This window comes from Musca domestica, unplaced genomic scaffold (genome assembly GCF_030504385.1).
Source record: "Musca domestica strain aabys unplaced genomic scaffold, Musca_domestica.polishedcontigs.V.1.1 7, whole genome shotgun sequence".
Classification (NCBI taxonomy): Eukaryota; Metazoa; Arthropoda; class Insecta; order Diptera; family Muscidae; genus Musca; species Musca domestica.
Window position 1 is genome coordinate 25,409,301 of NW_026712383.1, and position 25,605 is coordinate 25,434,905.

General features: G+C 32.7%; 1 protein-coding gene across 3 annotated transcripts in view; it reads right to left on the reverse strand.

Moving 5' to 3' along the window:
- LOC101888784 (disintegrin and metalloproteinase domain-containing protein 10) overlaps positions 1 to 25,605 on the reverse strand; it is a 315,601-nt gene that overhangs the window by 197,640 nt on the left and 92,356 nt on the right. The gene's annotated exons all lie outside the window — the stretch shown is intronic.

Below are 25,605 nucleotides of genomic sequence, written 5' to 3' on the forward strand. Positions count from 1 at the left end.
TCGTATGTGCAAAATTCCATACCATTTGGACAAATATTAGACGTTTGGTGCACAATCAAAGGTAAATCGGACGAAGTTATATATGGGAGCTATATCAAAATCTGAACCGATCTCGATAAAAATTGGCAAAGATATTTCTGAGCTGTATTTGATACATTTCCCCAAGTATTGTTGTTATAGAGTGCATATTACGGGGCTGCGGAGGACAAAAATAACAAATCGGATGAACAGTATATATGGGAGCTATAGCTAGTATATCTGAACCGATCTTTACCAAATTTGACATACAAGCTTCTAGACTCAATTCGGTCGTAAGTGCCAAATTCCATCCTATTTGGCCCAATATTCGACATTTGGTGCACAATATAAGGTAAATCGGACGAAGTAGTTATATGGGAGATATATCCAAATCTGAAGCGATCTCGATAAAAATTTGGCAAAGATATTTCTGAGCTGTATTTGATATACTTCCCCAAATATTGTTGTTACTGAGTGCATATTATGGCTGCGGAGGGCAAAAATAGCAGATCGGATGAACAATATATATGGGAGCTATAGCTATATCTGAACCGATTTCGATCAAATTTGGCATACTTATTTTCAGACCTAATTTGGTCGTATGTGCAAAATTCCATACTATTCGGACTGATATAACACCTTTGGTGCACAATAAAAGGCAAATCGGACGAAGATATATATGGGAGCTATATCTAAATTTTGACCGATTATCTCCAATTTCAATAGGGTTCGTGTTTGGGCCAAACAAATGATCTGTGCAAAATTTCATCTGGATAGGGCAATAAATGCGAAATGTACTTTGTTTACAAAAATACATGGACAGACCTACGGACGGGCGGACATGCATAAATCGACTCAGAATGTGATCATATGCAGATCAACAAAAGGAACTATGGGTCTATCTCGTTTCCTTTTGCCTGTTACAAACAAATGCACAAAGACATAATACCCTGACCACCTTGTGGTGTAGGGTATATTTACTCAGGCTATCTCTCTCACTCACGGCATGGAAATGAGTACTGGGGTGTTCCTTAGGATTCTTTTTCATTATTTTGGATGTTTGGAAAGTTATGGTATTGGAATACCTTACAAATCCAGCACTGGAAAAAATTTTGAGCTAGACTTGGGATTTTTTAAGAATCCAGGGTATCCAGGACCATTTGAATGGGTCTTTAAAACCACTAAAAATCCAGGGTTAGAAGGTACCGTGAAAGGAAATGAGATTTTTGAAAAATCCAGGATTTGCAGAATTATTTGTTTGGACTTGGAATTTCTTACAAGTCCAGGAAGATTGTAAGGACAATTTGAATGGTCTTGAAAGTCACGAAAAAAATCCAGTTTTTTGGTCCAGAATCCTTAAAATGTCCAAGTTTAAAAGGACTTAAAATAGCGACTTAATATCCCTAAAATTGCCAGGTTTTGAAGTCCATAATTCCAGAATCTTTAAAATGTCCTAATTTAAAAGGACTTTAAATATCGACTTAAAATCCCTAACATTGGTGCGTTCTACATACATCCTTAACTCCGAATCCTAAAAAAAAACCAAGAAACGTGGATTTTTTAAAGAATATTTTTTCAAGCATCCAAGAAACGTGGATTTTTTAAAGAATATTTTTTCAAGCATCCAAGAAACGTGGATTTTTTAAAGAATATTTTTTCAAGCATCCAAGAAACGTGGATTTTTTAAAGAATATTTTTTCAAGCATCCAAGAAACGTGGATTTTTTAAAGAATATTTTTTCAAGCATCCAAGGAACGTGGATTTTTTAAAGAATATTTTTTCAAGCATCCAAGGAACGTGGATTTTTTAAAGAATATTTTTTCAAGCATCCAAGAAACGTGGATTTTTTAAAGAATATTTTTTCAAGCATCCAAGAAACGTGGATTTTTTAAAGAATATTTTTCCAAGCATCCAAGAAACGTGGATTTTTTAAAGAATATTTTTTCAAGCATCCAAGAAACGTGGATTTTTTAAAGAATATTTTTTCAAGCATCCAAGAAACGTGGATTTTTTAAAGAATATTTTTTCAAGCATCCAAGAAACGTGGATTTTTTAAAGAATATTTTTTCAAGGACCATTAGTTGAAGAAACGTGGATTTTTTTAAAGAATATTTTTTCAAGGACCATTAGTTGAAGAAACGTGGATTTTTTTAAAGAATATTTTTTCAAGGACCATTAGTTGAAGAAACGTGGATTTTTTAAAGAATATTTTTTCAAGCATCCAAGAAACGTGGATTTTTTAAAGAATATTTTTTTCAAGCATCCAAGAAACGTGGATTTTTTAAAGAATATTTTTTCAAGCAGCCAACAAACGTGGATTTTTTAAAGAATATTTTTTCAAGCAGCCTACAAACGTGGATTTTTTAAAGAATATTTTTTCAAGCAGCCTACAAACGTGGATTTTTTAAAGAATATTTTTTCAAGCATCCAAGAAACGTGGATTTTTTAAAGAATATTTTTTCAAGCATCCAAGAAACGTGGATTTTTTAAAGAATATTTTTTCAAGCATCCAAGAAACGTGGATTTTTTAAAGAATATTTTTTCAAGCATCCAAGAAACGTGGATTTTTTAAAGAATATTTTTTCAAGCATCCAAGAAACGTGGATTTTTTAAAGAATATTTTTTCAAGCATCCAAGAAACGTGGATTTTTTAAAGAATATTTTTTCAAGCATCCAAGAAACGTGGATTTTTTAAAGAATATTTTTTCAAGCATCCAAGAAACGTGGATTTTTTAAAGAATATTTTTTCAAGCATCCAAGAAACGTGGATTTTTTAAAGAATATTTTTTCAAGCATCCAAGAAACGTGGATTTTTTAAAGAATATTTTTTCAAGCATCCAAGAAACGTGGATTTTTTAAAGAATATTTTTTCAAGCATCCAAGAAACGTGGATTTTTTAAAGAATATTTTTTCAAGCATCCAAGAAACGTGGATTTTTTAAAGAATATTTTTTCAAGGACTATCATTTGATGAAACGTGGATTTTTTAAAGAATATTTTTTCAAGGACCATCAGTTGAAGAAACGTGGATTTTTTAAAGAATATTTTTTCAAGGACTATCATTTGATGAAACGTGGACTTTTTAAAGAATATTTTTTCAAGGACCATTAGTTGAAGAAACGTGGATTTTTTAAAGAATATTTTTCCAAGGACCATCAGTTGAAGAAACGTGGATTTTTTAAAGAATATTTTTCCAAAGGACCATCAGTTGATGAAACGTGGATGTTTTAAAGAATATTTTTCCAAGGACTATCAGTTGATGAAACGTGGATTTTTTAAAGAATATTTTTACGAGGACCCTTAGACCAAGAAACGTGGATTTTTTAAAGAATATTTTTACGAGGACCCTTAGACCAAGAAACGTGGATTTTTTAAAGAATATTTTTTCAAGGATCTCCAATCCAAGAAACGTGGATTTTTTAAAGAATATTTTTTCGAGGACCATCAGTTGATTAAACGTGGATTTTTTAAGGAATATTTTTCCAAGGACCATCAGTTGATGAAACGTGGATTTTTTAAAGTATATTTTTAAAGAATATTTTTCCGAAGACCATCAGTTGATGAAACGTGGATTTTTTAAAGTATATTTTTAAAGAATATTTTTCCGAAGACCATCAGTTGATGAAACGTGGATTTTTTAAAGTATATTTTTAAAGAATATTTTTCCGAAGACCATCAGTTGATGAAACGTGGATTTTTTAAAGAAATTTTTTCCAAGGACCATCAGTTGATGAAACGTGGATTTTTTAAAGAATATTTTTCCAAAGGACCATCAGTTGATGAAACGTGGATTTTTTAAAGAATATTTTTCCAAAGGACCATCAGTTGATGAAACGTGGATTTTTTAAAGAATATTTTTCCAAAGGACCATCAGTTGATGAAACGTGGATTTTTTAAAGAATATTTTTCCAAAGGACCATCAGTTGATGAAACGTGGATTTTTTAAAGAATATTTTTCCAAAGGACCATCAGTTGATGAAACGTGGATTTTTTAAAGAATATTTTTCCAAGGACCATCGATTGATGAAACATGGATTTTTTAAAGAATATTTTTCCAAGGACCATCAGTTGAAGAAAAGTGAATTTGTTAAAGAATATTTTTCCAAGGACCATCAGTTGAAGAAACGTGGATTTTTTAAAGAATATTTTTCCAAGGACCATCAGTTGATGAAACGTGGATTTTTTAAAGAATATTTTTTCAAGGACCATCAGTTGATGAAACGTGGATTTTTTAAAGAATATTTTTTCAAGGACCATCAGTTGATCAAACGTGGATTTTTTAAAGAATATTTTTCCAAGGACCATCAGTTGATGAAACGTGGATTTTTTAAGAAATATTTTTTCAAAGGACCATCAGTTGATGAAACGTGGATTTTTTAAAGAATATTTTTTCAAGGACCTCCAATCCAAGAAACGTGGATTTTTTAAAGAATATTTTTTCAAGGACCATCAGTTGATGAAACGTGGATTTTTTAAAGAATATTTTTGCAAGGACCATCAGTTGATGAAACGTGGATTTTTTAAAGAATATTTTTCCAAAGGACCATCAGTTGATGAAACGTGGATTTTTTAAAGAATATTTTTCCAAGGACCATCGATTGATGAAACGTGGATTTTTTAAAGAATATTTTTCCAAGGACCATCAGTTGATGAAACGTGGTTTTTTTAAAGAATATTTTTTCAAGGACCATCGATTGATGAAACGTGGATTTTTTAAAGAATATTTTTCCAAGGACCATCGATTGATGAAACGTGGATTTTTTAAAGAATATTTTTCCAAGGACCATCGATTGATGAAACGTGGATTTTTTAAAGAATATTTTTCCAAGGACCATCGATTGATGAAACGTGGATTTTTTAAAGAATATTTTTTCAAGGACCTCTCCTTTTTTCTATTTTTTTTTCAAAAATTTTTTTTTCGTTCTACCCTATTATCGTCAATTTATATGTATGTGTATCTAGGACAACATCATTTCAATGTTTAATTAATTATCATTTTGTTTTATCTGTGTAAATTGTAATTAACATAAAATGTCTGGAGTTGGAGCTCAAGAATTTAATCTATAGCAGAAAATCGAGATGAAGGGCTCCCCCGTGCCTCCACTCCACTTCTCCCCCTTTGCCAATACAATTAAGACCATTGTAATTTTGAGCAAAAGATTCAAAGCATAGCAAAAATTTCAGGGGAATTCGCAAGAACTTAAGTCAATTGTTTGGAAACATGAATACAATAATGTCCATCATGGTAGTTGTGGTGATGTGTGTGGGGGAAGGGGAAGGCGATGAAGAGGGAGGATAACGACAATGATGAAACATTAACAAGACCATTAACTTGGGAATAGATAATGAACACTGTTACTACATTTGCCCTGCAATCGATGAAGGATATTAAGGACAATAAATTACGAATTAGAGAGAGAGAGAGAGGGAGGGAGAGAAAGAGAAATTACAATTAAAGCAGAACATAAAAGAGCTGACATGGACAAGTGCTTTGGAACTTTAATTCAAGTTCTAAATCCTCGAAATATGATTGCTATCCCCCTAACCTATTCCGTAGCAATTCTCCCCGCCATGGAAACATAATTTTACCCAACTTCTCGCAATGAGAATAATACACAATTCCCTGCATGAACATCCTGTCACACATAAAAAGAGGAGTCCTTCACAAAAAAACAACGCCACAGAAACAAGTGAAAATACCATTTTACACAAAAACTTTTCAAATTGTTTTTAATGCAGCATTGAAACTAACAACAACGATTCGTAAAGTTTAACTGTAAAATGATATTTGCCAGAATGGCAAAAGCGAAGCAGCACACAAATGCTATCCTGATATTCAGTCAGAAAGCTAGTCAGCTTAAGTGGTGACAGCAGTAGTTAAACGTCAACTTCACAGCCGTTTCATTTGGGGAAGGCAGACAAACACAGGATATTTAATGTAAAGTTGTGTGTGTGTAGGGGAGAGACACTGAATGCAATGAACTCTTGGGTTTGATTTAGTTTTCCATTTTTTTTTTTTGTTTGTCAATTTTAGGTGGTACACTGAGAGAAAGAGGTCCTGGAATCCTTTAAGAAATATCCACACTTGGAAGATCCCTAAAGGAGGACCATCATGTGAAGAAACGTGGATTTTTAAAGAATATTTTTTCAAGGACCATCAGACCAAGAAACGTGGATTTTTTAAAGAATATTTTTTCAAGGACCATCACTCCAAGAAACGTGGATTTTTTAAAGAATATTTTTTCAAGGACCATCACTCCAAGAAACGTGGATTTTTAAATATTTTTTTTTTCAAGGACCTTCAGACCAAGTAACGTGGAATTTTAAAGAATATTTTTTCAAGGACCTTCGGACCAAGTAACGTGGATTTTTTAAATATTTTTTTCAAGGACCATCACTCCAAGAAACGTGGATTTTTAAATAATATTTTTTTAAGGACCATCAGACCAAGAAACGTGGATTTTTTAAAACATATTTTTTAAGGACCATCAGACCAAGAAACGTGGATTTCTTAAATATTTTTTTAAGGACCTTCAGACCAAGTAACGTGTATTTTTTTAAATATTATTTTTTTCAAGAACCTTCAGATCAAGTAACGTGGATTTTTTAAATATTTTTTTTTTAAGGACCTTTAGACCAAGTAACGTGGATTTTTTAAATATTTTTTTCAAGGACCTTTAGACCAAGTAACGTGGATTTTTAAATATTTTTTTTTTAAGGACCTTTAGACCAAGTAACGTGGATTTTTTAAATATTTTTTTTCAAGGACCTTCAGACCAAGTAACGTGGATTTTTAAATATTTTTTTAATGGCTATCCGACCAAGAAACATGGATTTTTTAAATCTATTTTTTCAAGGACCTTCATACCAAATAACGTGGATTTTTCAATATTTTTTTAAGGGCCTTCAGACCAAGTAACGTAGATTTTTCAATATTTTTTTAAGGGCCTTCAGACCAAGTAACGTAGATTTTTGAATATTTTTTAAGGACCTTCAGACCAATTAATGTGGATTTTAAAATAATATTTTTTCAAGGATCATCACTCCAAGATACGTGCATTTTTTAAAGAATATTTTTTCAAGGACCTTCAGACCCAGTAACGTGGATTTTTCAAATATTTTTTTTAATGACTATCCGACCAAGAATCGTGGATTCTTTAAAGAATATTTTTTGTTATGGTTCCCTTAAAAATCCACGTGTAAAAGGACTTTAAGGATGGACTTCAGATCATTTAAAAGTCCACGTTTAAAAGAACTATAAGGATGGACTTTAGATCATTTAAAAATCCACGTTTAAAAGGACTTTAAGGATGGACTTCAGATCTTTCGAAAATCCACGTTTGAAGGACTTAAGTATGGACTTTGCATCATTTAAAAATCCACGCTTAAAATTACTTTGAGGATGAACTTCGGATCATTAAAAAATCCACGTTTAAAATTACTTTGAGGATGAACTTCGGATCATTTAAAAATCCACGTTTTTATAGACCTTATGGATGGACTGCGGATCCTTTAAAAGTCCACCTATAAAGGGACTTTTACGATGGACTTCTCATCCTTACGATTGTAAGGCTATATAAATGATTCGTTTGAGTGTCCCATGGATTGAGGGTCCTCAGAATTCTTTGAAAAAATCGCGCTGGAAGGCCTTAAAATTCTCTAAGAAATATCGTAGAATCCATTGAAAAAATACAACCTTGTCAGTCCTCTGAATGCTTTACGAAAATTAACATTTGCGAGTTGCCAGCATTCTCAATTTTATGTCCACAGAATGCTTTGATATCATCCAAAACCTTAAAAAAACCACATATGGAAGGCCTCCGAATCTAAAAAAAAAATCAAGCATGGAAAGCCTCCACAACAATCTTTAAAGATTCCACGACTGCAAGACCTTAAAATCCACCTTTGGAAGGCCTTAGGATCCTTTGGAAAATTCATTTTTTGGGGACCTTAGCATCCTTAATAAACTCTAACCTTGGGATGCCTTGATAATCCTTTGTAAAATCCCCGCTGGGAAGGACCTTAGAGTTAATAGAGTCCAATTTTGGAAGACCATAAAATCCTAAAAAAAAACATTTCGATGGCTTCCGAAATCATTAAAACGTTCACATTCGGATGGTGTCAGCGTCCTCATTTGTATGACCTTTGAATCCTTTAAAAATCCATGTAACGCCTTAGGCCTTAAAGTCCTTTAAAAAATCCACTTTTGGTAAGGCCTTAGAATCTCTTAAAAAATGCACGTTTGTAAGGCCTTAGAAACCATTAAAAAATCCACTTTCGCGTAAGGCCTTAGAATCCTTTGAAAAATCCACGTTTGTAAGGCCTTAGAATCCTTTAAAAAAAACACGTTTGTAAGGCCTTAGAATCCTTTAAAAATCCATGTTTGTAAGGCGTTAGAATCTTTTAAAAAATCCACGTTTGTAAGGCGATAGAATCCTTTAAAAAATCCACGTTTGTAAGGCGATAGAATCCTTTAAAAAATCCACTTTCGCGTAAGGCCTTAGAATCCTTTGAAAAATCCACGTTTGTAAGGCCTTAGAATCCTTTAAAAAATCCACGTTTGTAAGACCTTAGAATCCTTTAAAAAATCCACGTTTGTAAGGCCTTAGAATCCTTTAAAAAATCCACGTTTGTAAGGCGATAGAATCCTTTAAAAAATCCACGTTTGTAAGGCCTTAGAATCCTTTAAAAAATCCACGTTTGTAAGGCCTTAGAATCCTTTAAAAAATCCACGTTTGTAAGGCCTTAGAATCCTTTAAAAAATCCACGTTTGTAAGGCCTTAGAATCCTTTAAAAAATCCACGTTTGTAAGGCCTTAGAATCCTTTAAAAAATCCACGTTTGTAAGGCCTTAGAATCCTTTAAAAAATCCACGTTTGTAAGGCGATAGAATCCTTTAAAAAATCCACGTTTGTAAGGCCTTAGAATCCTTTAAAAAATCCACGTTTGTAAGGCCTTAGAATCCTTTAAAAAATCCACGTTTGTAAGGCCTTAGAATCCTTTAAGAAATCCACGTTTATAAGGCCTTAGAATCCTTTAAAAAATCCACGTTTGTAAGGCCTTAGAATCCTTTAAAAAATCCACGTTTGTAAGGCCTTAGAATCCTTTAAAAAATCCACGTTTGTAAGGCCTTAGAATCCTTAAAAAAAAACAGTTTTTAGCTTCCATTAAAAAATCCAGCCTTAGAATCTTTTAAAAAATCAATGTTTGGAAACTCCACTTTCTAGGTTCGTTGCATACTTTTAATCCTTTAAAAATTCACGATTGAAAACCTAACGAATAATCTTGGAAAAATAAATTAACTTTATGTCATTCAATGTTGCCTACTTTCAGGCGAATATTTAAAACAAAAATGTTGCCTTTTTTTAGGCTACTTTTTGATTGGAATATATTTTCCAGTGTATATTCCCATAACGGCCTTTTCCCAGTACTGCCATACACACATACCCTAACACTGCTCGTGCTCGTCATCCGTCGTCCTTACAACAACCAGCGAAATCTATTTATGAAATATGTTTTCAGACATGAATGCCAAACCAGATAAAAAGGAAGTTCAACGAATTATAAAAGTTTTAAAGGTTTATTTGCAGGAGCAATGTTAGAATGGGATTTTTCGTCGTAGTCCTATCTCTCCGTCCCTCTCTTTACAGTTCCAGTTACATTTGCAAATGTATTTAATTTGCATATCAGCATCATCATCGTTTTTAATATTTTCTATTCAACGAGAACTGATTAAAGGGAGGGGGAGGAACGAAAATGGAGGGATATTATATGTTTTATCGGCTTAATGACTTTTCGGGTATCGTGGGGATTATAAGTGGGGGCAAATTTTACCTGTAATAAAAATTTTGGAGCCAAGGACTATCAGTGCCTTGAAAATCCTGGGTATTTGGTCATGTGCATTTTCAATCGAATCTTACCTGAAAATAGAAAGAAAAAAATATGAGAATTTTTGCAAAGAAATTTTTATATTTTTTTTATAAAAAATTATTCATTTTCTATTTTTTTTTTTTGTTATTTTTTTCTCTTTGCTTTCCACTGTTCACATTTAAGCTTCATTAACAAGTAGTCGTAACTAGTAGTTCATATATTATTTTTTTTGTATTTTTTGTTCATTAAAGAACTAAATGAGAGCATCTATGTATAAATTGAGCGAAATAATTTCCTAATTATTTCCATATGCTGCAGAACATTCTATTTTTAATTATTTTTTCCCCACCGCATGAAATAATTTTTGTATGCAAAAATGTAACAACCAGCTGTTGAAAATAATGTTCAGTATTCAGTATTATTTTCATATTTTATTTTTTTTTTTTTTCAGTGAATTACAAAAATAAAAATTAAACAGATGTGGTGCCTAAAAGTATGCAACATCAAGCGAAGGTGGAGTTTCCAAGCATGGATTTTTAAAGGATTCTGAGGCTTAACAAACGTGGATTTTTTAAAGGATTCTAAGGCCAACCAAACGTGGATTTTTTAAAGGATTCTAAGTCTACCCAAACGTGGATTTTTTAAAGGATTCTAAGTCTACCCAAACGTGGATTTTTTAAAAGATTCTAAGGCTTAACAAATGTGGATTTTTTAAAGGATTCTAAGGCCTATCAAACGTGGATTTTTTAAAGGATTCTAAGGCTTAACAAACGTGGATTTTTTTTAAAGGATTCTAAGGCTTAACAAACGTGGATTTTTTTTTAAAGGATTCTAAGTCCACCCAAACGTGGATTTTTTTTTAAAGGATTCTAAGTCCACCCAAACGTGGATGCTTTAAAGGATTCTAAGTCCACCCAAATGTTGATTCTTTAGAGGATTCTAAGTCCACCCAAACGTGGATTCTTTAAAGGATTCTAAGTCTACCCAAACGTGGATTTTTTAAAGGATTCTAAGTCTACCCAAACGTGGATTTTTTAAAGGATTCTAAGTCTATCCAAACGTGGATTTTTTAAAGGATTCTAAGGCCAACCAAACGTGAATTTTTTAAAGGATTCTAAGGCCAACCAAACGTTGATTTTTTAAAGGATTCTAAGTCCACCCAAACGTGGATTCTTTAAAGGATTCTAAGTCCACCCAAACGTGGATTTTTTAAAGGATTCTAAGTCTACCCAAACGTGGATTTTTTAAAGGATTCTAAGTCCACCCAAACGTGGATTTTTTAAAGGATTCTTAGGCCAACGAAACGTGGATTTTTTAAAGGATTCTAAGTCTACCCAAACGTGGATTTTTTAAAGGATTCTAAGTCTACCCAAACGTGGATTTTTTAAAGGATTCTAAGTCTACCCAAACGTGGATTTTTTAACGGATTCTAAGTCTACCCAAACGTGGATTTTTTAAAGGATTCTAAGTCTACCCAAACGTGGATTTTTTAACGGATTCTAAGTCTACCCAAACGTGGATTTTTTAAAGGATTCTAAGTCTACCCAAACGTGGATTTTTTAAAGGATTCTAAGACAGGATTCCAAGGCCTATCAAACCTGGATTTTTTAAAATATTCTAAGACAGGATTCCAAGGCCCATCAAACTTGGATTTTTTAAAAGATTCTAAAACATGATTCCAAGGCCCATCAAACCTGGATTTTTTAAAAGATTCTAAGACAGGATTCCAAGTCCTATCAAATCTGGATTTTTTAAAAGATTCTAAGACACGATTCTCAAGACATTCCAAAGGGGGATTTTTTAAAGGATTCTCAAGGAAATCCAAACTGAGAATTTTTAAAGTATTTTAAGGACTTCTGGACTTGAAGTTTTTAAAGAATTTTAAGGACTTCTAGACTTGAAATTTTTAAAGGATTTTAAGGACTTCTAGACTTGATGTTTTTAAAAGATTCTAAGGCATTTCAAACCTGAATTATTTAAGGATACTAAGGCAATTCAAATGCGATTTTTTAAGGATTTTAAGGCCTTATAAACCTGGATTTTTAAGGCCCCCCAAATGTGAATTTTTCGAAGGATTCCGAGGTCTTCCAAAGGTGGATTTTTTAAAGGAATTTAGGAAGATTTTCTTAAAATCTATAAGGCCACCCTATGTTACATTTTTAAAGGATTCTAAGGCCTTCCAAGCGTGGATTTTTCGAGGGTTTGTAAGGCCTCCTTAACAAGGAATAATAACGGATTCTGAAGATGTTTAAAAAGCCTCTAAAAGGTATTAAATAAAGGGTTCCAAGACGTTTAAAAAGCCTCCCAAACAAGGAACAAATAAAGGATTCTTGGACGTTTAAAAATTTCTTAAAGCAAGAATTAAATAAATGTTTCTGAGGACATTTTAAAATCTTCCCAAAGCAAGGAATAAATACAGGGATTAAATAAAGGATATTGAGGATGTTTAAAATGCCTCCCAAACAAGGATTAAGTAAAAGATTCTGAGTTCGTTTAAAAAGCCTCCTAAGCAAGGACTAAACAAAGGACTCTGAGAATGTTTACAAAATCTTCAAAGAAAGGATTAAATAAAGGATCCTGAGGAAGTTTACAAAGCCTCCGAATCAAGGATTCTGGGGACGTTCAAAAAGCCTTCTAAACAAGGATTCTGAGGACGTATAAAAAGTCTCCTTAAAAAGGAACAAAGAAAGGATTCTGAGGACGTTTTAAAAGCCTTTCAAGCAAGGATTAAATAAAGGATTATGAGGATGTTTAAAAAGCCTCCTAAACAAGGCTTAATTAAAGGGTTCTGAGGACGTTTAAAAAGCATTCTAAACAAGGATTCTGAGTACGTATAAAAAGTCTCCTTAACAAGGAACAAACAAAGGATTCTGAGGACGTTTTAAAAGCCTTTCAAGCAAGGAATAAATAAAGGATTCTGAGGATGTTTAAAAAACCTACTAAGTAAGGATTAAAAAAGGATTCCGGGGGGCATTTAAAAACCTCCCAAACAAGGAATAACTAAAGGACTCTGAGGACGTTTAAAAAGCCCCTCAAACAAGTATTAAATAAAGGACACTGAATACGTTTAAAAAATCTTCCAAACAAGGATTACATGAAGGATTCCGAGGACGTTTAAAAAGACAGCCACACAAATGTTAAAAAAACCGTCTAAACAAGGATTAATTTAAGGCCATTTATAAAACCATCCAGATGTGGATTTTTTAGGGATTCTAAGGACATGTATAAGAATGTGCATAAGCATGTCAAACGTGGATTTTTAACAGGACTCCAAGGGCATGTATAGATCATGTCAACCGTGGATTTTTAAAAGGATTCTAAGGACATGTGGATTTTTAAAGGGTTCTAAGGACATGTATTTAAAACTTGGATTTTTTAAAGGATTCTAAGGACATGTATAAAGCATTTCAAACGTGGATTTTTAAAAGGATTCTAAGGACATGTATAAAGCATTGAAAACGTAGATTTTTAAAAGGATTCTAAGGACATGTGTAAAGCATGTCAAACGTGGATTTCTGAATGGATTTTAAGGACATGTATAAAGCATTGAAAACGTAGATTTTTAAAAGGATTCTAAGGATAATCTCAATGCCATTCAGGATTAAATTGTCAAAAGGATTCAATAATCAAGGCTCAAGGCCATTCAGGATTAGATTGTCAAAAAGCATTCAAAGGACATTTAAAAAGTATGTCAATTGTGTATTTTTTAAGGTCTCTAAGGCTGTTTATAAAGCATGTGGAAGGATTTTTAAAGGAATTTAAGGATATTTTTTTCATTTAAACGTAGATTTTTACAGAACCCCAAGGCTGTCTATATAAAGCTCATCAATGTGGATTTTGAAAGGAATTAAACGGTTTTCTAAAAAAAACTTTCAAACCTAGATTTTTAAGGAATTCAAAGGACATTCCAAAAAAAAATATAAAAATTCTGTATCTCACAAGTGCTTTTTTACCGAAAACCCCCCTCTGATTAGATGACTAACGAATCTGCTCTTGACATGCTTCTACAATATTGTGTCCCATTTACGGTGTAACGCTAATAAAATTAGCAACGATAAGCAAAATTATTAGTCATATGACATGAGAAAAAAACCTTTGTTACAATGCCATCTGGAAGCGTGACTGATTTACAATATTTACACTTGAGTTGTGATTTATTTGAATACTGACATGGATGGATTAAGTAAGATAAGGAAGGTAATGTTAGGGGTCTATCGTAAATCATTTGACGAACTTCAATTTTTTTTGTAAGGGAGCTATTGGCATTTATCGTAAACCCCTTCCAACTTCCTAGTCTGTGACTCCTTAAAATGGCCCACCCATTTCCTGTCTGTATTTTACCTCAAATGCCTTTAATTAGTTATTCTCCCGAATTTCCATAAATTTTCATTTAACAACTCATTTCTGTCACATAAAGACATCCGGACACAGACACCTTCTTAACGTCAGTCAGTCAGCCAGCCAAGACAGTCAACGAGACACCCAACTAATTACGAAAACCCAACCAGACATTGATTTGAAAGTTTGCCAATTTCATTTCAACTACAGACTACCTGCACATGCTGTTAACCAAAAACAAACAAAACCTCTTGCAACCGGATGGGCTAAACAGGTGTTCATTTAAATATTCCCAACTTCTTGGGCAATGCATCTGTTGAGTTGTGGCAGATTTGCAGAAATAAAATCACAATATTCGTGTTTGAAGACAAAGGTCGTAATTAACATCTTGAAAAGGTAATATTTAATAACAAAAAAAAAAATAAAAACATACTAAAAAATCGCCTAAAAATATGCAGCATGCAGCGATGAGAAGTGATATTTAATTCAAAATAAATAATAAAAATAAATTAAAAATCGCCTATAAGTATGCACCATACATTGATGAGAAAAGGTTGCTTAGACTGTCCTCATCCAAGACATTTTTCAAAAAAAAAGAAAAGGAAATAAATTGACCTCCTGGTGATTATTTCGAAACGGATGATGAAAAGTAATATTTAATTAAAATAAATAATTAAAAGAATAAAAAACATCGTCTAAAAGTATGCACCATACAGTGATGAGAAAAGGTTGCTTAGACTGTCTTCATTTAAGAAATTTTTCAAACAACAAAAATTTAAAAAATAATTAAATAAATTGACCTCCAGGTGATTATTTCGAAATGGATAATGAAAAGTAATATTTAATAAAAAAAAATAAAAATCGCCTAAAAGTATGCACCATGCAGCGATGATAAGATGATTACGATGATAAGTAAAATTTAACAACAAAAAAATTAAAACTTAAAAAAATCGTCTAACAATATGCATCATGCAGCGATGAGAAGTAATATTTAATTAAAAATAAATAATAAAAAGAATTTAAAAAAATCGCCTAAAAGTATGCACCATACAGCGATGAGAAAAAATTGCTTAGATGGTCTTCATTTAGAAATTTCTCAGAAAAAAAATAAATAAATAAATAATTAAAAAAATTGACCTCCAGATGATTATTTCGAAACGGATGATGAGATGTAATATTTAATAAAAAAAATTTAAATCGCCTAAAAGTATGCACAATGCTTCGATGAGAAGACGTTGCTCAGACTATATTCATTTAAGAAAATTGTCAAAAAAAATAGTCGTTTAGATAAGTATTTCGAAAAAATGAGTAAAACTTCCAAAGAATTTATCAAAAACGATCAGCTGCTCAGTACCACCGCCTAAAAGTATGCACCATTCAGTATCCATTCACCTACATCCAAAAAAGAAGAATATGAGGTTAAAACGGAACGTTTGCTATTCATTATGCCACCATTTTATTTTGATTTTCAGTCAGGATAATAAAATATAAACGCATTAGTGAGGTCATTAACGCACAAACGAGGCCTTGAAAAAATTACCATGATATAAAAAAAGTTCTCGCAAATTTTTAGTGCAAATTTCCATTGAAAACAGTTAAATTACGCATCAGGGCAAAGATAAGTATCCACTCATTTAAAATTTAGGTACTTCCTTAAAATGCGGCAGCTATTTTCGAAGTTATGACTCCTAGAGTATGATTACGCAAAATTACCATAATTTTTGCTTATTTTGAGCACTTTATTATTTTGCTCATAACTCTGGTATTTTACCATCTACATTAGCATAAATTTTACTCTTCAAAACATTGATATTTTCATTTCAAATGTTATAATTTTCTTGGCAATATTCGTTTGGGATGAGAAAATATGAGTAAATAAGTAGAGCCATCACCGTGCGAAACTGGTATTGAAAAGTTGTGACAAGTGTCTCAATCTTTTTCATTTTTTGGGGAAATTTTCGATGGAATTTTCAGGTTTAATAGGCATCAGGGCAAAGGTAATAATCCATTCCTTTAAAATATAGACACTTCTTAAAAATGAAGCGACTAGTTCCGAAGTTATGACCTCCAGAACATGATTAATCAAAATTGCAATAATTTTTCCTTATTTTGAGCACTTTTTTATTCTGGTCATAACTTTCGTATTTTAACATCTATATTAACATAAATTATACTTTTCAAAATGTTGATATTTTCATTTCAAATGTTATAATTTTCTTGGCAATATTCGTTTGTAATGAGAAAATATGAGTAAATAAGTAGAGCCATCACCGTGTGAAAATGGTGTTGAGAAATTGTGACGACTGTCTCAATATTTTTAATTTTTTTTTGTTTTTGAAAATTTTCGGTAGAAATCAGGTATAATAGGCATCAAGGCAAAGGTAATAATCCATTCTTTTAAAACATAGACACTTCTTAAAAATGAAGCGACTAGTTCCGAAGTTATGATCTCCAGAACATGATTACTCAAAATTGCAATAATTTTTCCTTATTTTGAGCACTTTTTTATTCTGGTCATAACTTTCGTATTTTAACATCTATATTAACATAAATTATACTTTTCAAAATGTTGATATTTTCATTTCAAATGTTATAATTTTCTTGGCAATATTCGTTTGTAATGAGAAAATATGAGTAAATAAGTAGAGCCATCACCGTGTGAAAATGGTGTTGAGAAATTGTGACGACTGTCTCAATATTTTTAATTTTTTTTTTGTTTTTGAAAATTTTCGGTAGAAATCAGGTATAATAGGCATCAAGGCAAAGGTAATAATCCATTCTTTTAAAACATAGACACTTCTTAAAAATGAAGCGACTAGTTCCGAAGTTATGATCTCCAGAACATGATTACTCAAAATTACCATAATTTTGGTTCATTTTGAGCACTTCCTTATTTTGCTCATAACTCTGCTATTTTACAATCTACATTAATGTAATTTATACTCTTCAAAACGTTGATATTTTCATTACAAATGTTATAATTTGTATTCGGATACTCGGTTAGAATGAGAAAATATGGGCACATAAGTAGAGCCATCACCGTTCAAAAGAGGTCTTGGGAAATTCTAACGATTTGAGACAATCTTTTTCATTTTTTGGGGAAATTTTCGCTCAAAATCAGTTATATTACACATCATGGAAAAGCTAAGTATCCATACTTTCATAATTCAGTAACTGCATAAATATATAGCCATTACTTCGGGAGTTATGACCTTCAGAACCTCAGTACGCAAAACGACCAGAAATTTTGCCCACTTTGAGCACTTTTTTATTCTGCTCACAGCTCTGCTATTTTACAATCTGTATTAACTTAATTTATGTCCTTTTAAAACCCTGATATTTTAATTTAAAATGGTATAATTTCCTCTCTTATATTCGGTTGGGATGAGAAAAATATGGGCACATAAGTAGAGCCATCACGGTGCAAAAGTGGTTTTGGGAAATTCGAACGATTTGAGACAATTTTTTTTTCATTTTTTGGTGACATTTTCTGTCGAAATCAGATAAATTACGTATCATGGTAAAGCTAAGCATCCATACTTTCATAATTAAGTCACTGCATAAATATTAAGCCACTACTTTAGTAGTTATGACCTTTAGAACATGAGTACGCAAAACGACCAGAATTTTGGCTTATTTTGCGCATTTCTTTATTTTACTCATATCTCTGCTATTATGCAATCTACATTAACGTAATTTATCATCTTCAAAATGTTGATATGTTCATTTCAAATGTAATAATTTTCTCTCCGATATTCGGTAGGGAAGAAAAAATATGAGCACAGAAGTAGATCCATCACGCTGCAAAAGTGGTCTTGGAAAATTCTTACGATTTGAGACAAACTTCTACATTTTTTGGGGAAAAATTTCAGCCGAAATCGGGTATATAACGCATCATGGTAAAAATAAGCATCCATACTTTCATAATTAAGTCACTGCATAAATATATAGCCACTACTTCAGAAGTTTTGACTTATTTTGAGCACTTTTTTCTTTTGCTCATAACTCTGGTATTTTAGTATCTACATCAACGTAATTTATGATTTTCAGAACGTTAATATTTTCATATCAAATTTTATAATATTCTTTCCGACATGCGGTTGGAAGAAGAATATATGGACACAGAAGTAGAGCCATCACTGTGCAAATGTGGTCTTATTAAATTGCGACGAGTTGGGAAATGTTTTTCATTTTTGGTGGGAATTTTCGGTCGAAATCAGATATATTATGCATCATGGTAAAGCTAAGTATCCATACTTTTATAATTAAGTCACTGCATAAATATTAGCCACTACTCCAGCAGTTATGACTTGTGGAACATCGGTGCGCAAAACGACCAGAAATTTTGCCCACTTTGAGCACTTTTTTATTCTGCTCATAAATCTGCTATTTTACAATTTACATTAATGTAACTTATACTTTTCAAAACGTTGATTTTTTCATTACAAATTTTATAATTTGTATTCGGATACTCGGTTGGAATGAGAAAATATGGACACATAAGTAGAGCCATCACTGTGCAAAAGTGGTCTTGAGAAATTCGAACTTTTGAGACAATATTTTTCATTTTTTGTGGGATTTTTGGTCGAAATAAGGTATATTACGCATCATGGTAAAGTTAAGCATTCTTTCTTTCATAATTAAGTCACTGCATAAATATTTAGCCACTACTTTAGAAGTTATGACCATTAGAACATGAGTACGCAAAACGACCAAAAATTTTGCCCATTTTGAGTACGTTTTTTTTTAGACATAACTCTGGTATTTTACGATATATGTAGGCAAAATGTATGCCCTGCTAAACATAGCCATTTCCATTTAAAACGCGTTCGTGTTCATCCAAATATTCGATTAGGATGAGGTGATATGAGGACATCACCGTAATGAAACGATATTATGAAATTGCGCCAATTCCGGAAAGCTTTTCCTCAATATTCGCTTAAATTTTCGATTAGAGTGAAGTAACCTGCTCGACATTGGTAACGTATTTTCCACTCTTTCACACGAAATGCATTTTATTTTGATATGGCGACTAATACAGAAGTTATGACCTTCAGAACATAATACGCAAAACGACCACAAATTTTGCCTTTTCTTAGTAAGTTTTTATTTTACCCATAACTCTAGTATTTTACGATATTTATAAATAAAATTTATAACCTGTCAAACGTAGCAATTTTCACTTAAAACGCTTTCGTGTTCATCGAAATATTCGGTCAGGATGAGGTGATATGGGCACATCAATGAGATCATCAATGTGCAGAAATGATATTATGAAATTGCCCCAATTCCATAGAGTTTTTCCTCAATATTCGCTGAAATTTTCGATCGGAATAAAGTAACCAATCCAAAATTGGGGACATATGTTTCTACTCTTTCAAATGATATGCATTTTATTAAGTTTTATCGACTTTGTTGCAAATTATGACCTTCAGAACACCACTACGCAAAACGACAAGAAATTTTGCCCATTTTGAGTAAGTTTTTATTTTATTCATAACTCTGGTATTTTACGACATATGTTGACAAAATTTATACTCTATCAAACGTTGCCATTTTAATTTAAAACACTTTCGTTTTCATTCCAATATTCAGTCAGGCTATGGTGATATGAGCACATCAATTAGATCGTCAGTGTAGAGAAATAGTATTATGAAATTGCATCAATTCCAGAGAGTTTTCCTCAATATTTGCCAAATTTTTCGTTTGGAATGAAGTAACCTGCTCGGAATTAGGAACATATGTTTCTACTCTTTCAAATGAGATGCATTTTATTAGGATACACCGACTTAGTCACAAGTAATGGCCTTCAGAACAATAGTACGCAAAACGAGGAGAATTTTTGACCATTTTGAGTAAGTTTTTATTTTACTCATAACTCTGGTATTTTACGACATATATAAACAAAATTTATACTTTGTCAAACGTAGCCATTTTAATTAAAAACACTTTCGTTTTTATCTAAATATTCAGTCAGGCTGAGGTGATATGAGCACACCAAAGAGACCATCATGGTACAGAAATGGTATTATGAAATAGGATCAACTCCGATAATTTTTCCTTAAAAATTAACCGAAAAATTTCGACTAAAGTGAATAAAATTGTTCAGTGATGTAGGCAGAACCTTCCACACTTTCAAACGAGATGCATTTTATTAAGTTACACAAACTAAAATCACAAGTTATGACCTCTAGAACATCAGTACGCAAAAGGACCAAAAATTTCGACCATTTGGGCAACTTTCTTTTGTTCCCACATCTCTGCTATTTTGAGATCTACTTTAGCGAAATATATACCCCTTAAAATGTCTCTATTTAAACTTAAATCGTAGCTGATTTTCTTTTCGATATTTGGTAAGGATACGAAAATATGGGTATATACTTAGAGCCGTCACTGTATGGAAGTGGTCTTATGAATTTGAAACGATCTGAGACATTCTTTAGCATTTTCTGTGGACATTTCCTAACGAAATTAAGTATATTACGCATCAATGTAAAGAGAGGTGTCATCTACTTCAAAATCAAATCATTTTGCAAAATATACCATTAACTTTAGAGGTTAGGACCCCTAGAACATGATTACCCAAAACGACCAAAAATTACATCCATTTTGAGAACTTTCTCATTTAATTTATATCTCAGAAATAGTTCGCTATAACTTAATCTAATTTATATAATTGTAAAGATAACATGTTCTCCTTTCAAAATATTTTAATTCCAGTCAAAAAAAAAGTCATACAACATGGGGACATATGTGGAGCAAATACCGTATCGTAGTGGTGATATGAAATTAAGAAGATTCTTGATAAGGCACGTTTTGGCCGTATCAAATGATATGTACCCTCTAACTCGCCATATGACTGAGGGTATAAAAATGAGAGCTTGTTTGGCTTAGAGGTTGAGATAGTGAAAAAAATCCTTTTTCCTTAACAAATTATTCCAGCACCTGGAATGAGCTCTAATTTCAAGTCTATGAATAAATTTGAGTTAAAATTTGCAATTCGACCTTCAGCCGATGTTTGTGAATTTTTTTTTGTGAGGTAAGCAGACTCACAGAGGCCAAAACAAAAAAGAAAAATATAATTCATTTTATACCCTAGGTAAAACCGACCGAATTCCCACCTCAGCTGGAACTCAGACAATAACGAGGTCTGTGAAGTTTTTGTTGCTACTGCTGCTGTTGTGGTTGTTACCAACTCGAAATTACACAATTAAGCGTAAACAAAAACAAAAGCTAATAATTTCCAAGTTGTGTTTTTGTTGTTCCGCTAGCTGCTGAATAACAATCAGAGCCAGTCAGAGGCGGGAGTTTCTGATCTAAATAAGGGGTATCTCCGTTCTCTCAAAAAAGAGAAAAAAAAAAACTTAGTTTTTTGCCAAAAAAAATTGTTTTTTGCGGAAATCGCAACAACAAAAAAAACTCCGGCAACTGTCCAGCATTTGTCATCCGTTAACTGAATTTTAATGGTCTGCGTTGAATTTGCCGGTCGGTCGTTCGTTTTTTATTCATCACCAAAAATTCACGGCAATGTAGCAATTTTGCCTCCACTCCCGGGCATATCTTACCACAATCATGGTTGTGGCCATGAGAGAACGAACAAACCTCAATCATGAGCGCCAAATGGGACGGGGAAAAGTTTTTTTTTTCTATATTTTTTAATTCAAAACAAAATTCTATTATTTATTCTCTGCTCCGAAGTGGTTGGTTGGTTAGCGAGACAGAGAAAGAGACCCACAATAGCAACAACAAAACGTATAAAACTTATCAAGTTGTCAAGTGAACCATGGAAATCAACGGAACAGAGATAGATGGTGGCTATCAGGCAGGACAGAAACGCAATGAATGCGAGTCTCAACAATGGTCGGATGGATGGCGGACAACCGACCGGCCTTTGGGACTGACTGCATGGTTGAATCCATAAAATTAGATTTTACACCAAATGAAATCATAAGAGTTGGTCTTGAATTTTTCGAAATGGAAAACAATTTAAATGGCAAATTAAAGAGGTATTTAAATTTTATTAAAAAAATGAGGTCGAGAAGAATATTCAAAGTATTTAATTGGAGATTGGTCTCAATATTCTTGAAAAAAAAAAAAACGGGATTGACATTTTTAAAATTAAAGAGAACAGAGAAGCAATATTTTTTCTGAAACCTGGTATCGGATAAAGATATATTTGGAAGCTATATTTAAATCGGATTCGATCTCGATAAAATTTTACAGAGGTATTTCTGGGCTGTATCTGATATCTGGTACCAAAAATATCATTCTTGTGGACTGCATATTACGAATGAGAGGGACTTAAATACCCAATCGGATGAACAATATATATGAGAGCAATAGCTATACGTGAACTGATTTCCACCAAATTTGACATACTTACTTCTTGGTTAAGTTTGATCGTAATCCCATCTAATTTGGACTATTATTACTCATTGAGTGCCCAATTTCAATAGGGTTCGTCCTTGGACCAAGCAAATAAGTTGTGCAAAATTTCATCTGGATCGGACAATAAATGGATCTGTACTTTGTTTATAAAAATCAAGTAAAAAACATTAAGTTCGAGCCGAACTTTTAATGACCTCCACCTTAGGCTAAAAGATAAATTTTCAATGTTCTGCCACCGGGCTAGAACCCGTTTTGAACTACAAATACCAATTTTTAAACAAATCCGCGGAAAAATGTGAGCAAAAATCATTAAAATATTATCGAATATCGGCAGGTACCTTTATATGGGGGCCATACTAAAACGTGGACCTATACATACAATGTTTCGCCACAAAAGCTATAACCCATTATGAACTACAAATACCAATTTCTGGGCAAATCCGTTAAAAAAATGTGGCAAAAATTATCAAAACACCGAATATCGGGGGGCTATACCAAAGCGTGGAACTATGCATGCAAAGTTTCGCTACCGGCAAAAAAAAATCATAAACAGATACCGTTATATGGGGGCTATACAAAACGTGGACCTATACATAAAACTTGTCGCCACCGGAGCTGGAACCCATTATGACCAACAAATACCAATTTTTAGACAAAAATGTGGCAAAAATCATCTATAGTTCCGAAATAATCTACTACAAAGGCTTTGATAGCCTCTACCGAAAGATGTTTTTAAAATATCCATTTGTAAGGCTTTGAGAACCTTGCTCAAGGTTAAGAAAATATTCAAGGGAAATACTTTTGGCTCAGACAACCCCTACGGAGAAACACTTTTGAAGAAAAGTTCTGAAACCCTTTTTAGTCTTCCATCTGTTGAAGAAACGTGGATTTTTTAAAGAATATTTTTCCGAAGACCATCAGTTGATGAAACGTGAATTTTTTAAAGAATATTTTTCCGAGGACTAACAAGGACGTGTATTTTTTTAAAGAATATTTTTCCGAGGACTAACAGGAACGTGGATTTTTTTAAAGAATATTTTTCCGAAGACTAACAAGGACGTGGATTTTTTAAAGAATATTTTTCCGAGGACTAACAGGAACGTGGATTTTTTAAAGAATATTTTTCCGAGGACTAACAGGAACGTGGATTTTTTAAAGAATATTTTTCCGAGGACTAACAGGAACGTGGATTTTTTAAAGAATATTTTTCCGAGGACTAACAGGAACGTGGATTTTTTAAAGAATATTTTTCCGAGGACTAACAGGAACGTGGATTTTTTAAAGAATATTTTTCCGAGGACTAACAGGAACGTGGATTTTTTAAAAAATATTTTTCCGAGGACCAATATTTGATGAAACGTGGATTTTTTAAAAAATATTTTTCCGAGGACCAATATTTGATGAAACGTGGATTTTTTAAAAAATATTTTTCCGAGGACCAATAGTTGATAAAACGTGGAATTTTTAAAGAATATTTTTCCGAGGACCAATAGTTGATGAAACGTGGATTTTTTCAAAGAATATTTTTCCGAGGACCAATAGTTGATGAAACGTGGATTTTTTCAAAGAATATTTTTCCGAGGACCAATAGTTGATGAAACGTGGATTTTTTCAAAGAATATTTTTCCGAGGACCAATAGTTGATGAAACGTGGATTTTTTCAAAGAATATTTTTCCGAGGACCAATAGTTGATGAAACGTGAAGTTTTCAAAGAATATTTTTCAGAGAAAAGTTCTGAAACCCTTCTTTAGTATTCGATAGTTCGTAGGGGGAAATATGTTTGAAGTAATCTACAATTAAGGCTTTTGATATGCTCTACGGAAAGATGGTCTTGAAAAATTACATTTAAGACTTCAATAACCTTGCTTGAGGCTCCGATAGTAATCAGGGAAGAAAAGGCTATTTAGGCTCCGTAAGAACATAGGGAGGGACATTCCAAAACAAAAAAATATGCAATTTTGAAGTTGAAATAGTCTTTCTACAAAATTATTTAGATAAGGCCCTGATGGTCCTAAGGAAGATATTCCATAAAAAAATTTGCAATTTTAACGTCCTTAAATGGAAATTTTTCTACCCAAACATTTAGATGTGGCTCTGATGGTCTTAGGGAAGTATGTACACATTCTGAAACTACTTCTCTTGAAGACCTCAAATTCTGCTTCTGGAAAAAAAGTCCCTGCCATTATCACATTTCTTTTTAATATGCACAAAACGTTACGCACAAATGTCTGACATCAAAAAATATACAGAGACATAGACCCTCTGGTTGTTCAGTTTAATTATAGATCGCATTCTACGATTGCCTCAACATTCGCATAGTGCACATTTTATTCCCCAGTTAATATTAATATTCCGGTCAGGCATGCATAGAGATTTAACAATCTCCCACCACCATGCCTCAACATTTTGTATGAGTTCGGTGAGCCCATATAAAATTCTAGCTGATAAAAAATGCAAGACCATAAAGAGAAAGAGAACACAAAAAAATAACAGCAACCGAGTGAATGCGATATAACAAAAAAAATCGTCATCGCCAATTTCAATTGCAGTTTCAATTTTGCCATAAAATGACTTTGGATATTTTTCTTCTTGGCTGTGCTCGTTTTTTGTTTCTTTTCTGTTTCTCTGTTATTCGTTAGCTTCGAATAGAGTATTTGCCCTGATGATGTTGGTGAATGATGGTGAATGACTTTATTCGCTGGATGGGTTATTAAACTTCATTTCTATTCTTTCTTTTGCTTTCTATTTCCATCGTCGTAATAATAAAACGCATTTGTTCACGCGGTTGACAGTTCATTATTTTCTCATAAACTTAGGAAAGCATGAAGTCGCGTTGATTGTATGGTACGCGGACACGCTGGAACTGGTTCTGTTTTGGGGTAGGTTAGGTTCATTGGTGTTGGAAGTTTAAGTGGGTGATGGAAGAAAATAAAAAGGGAGGCCAATTGTAATTTACGCTAAATGGGAAGTTGAAGGAACTAAACTCCGAAGT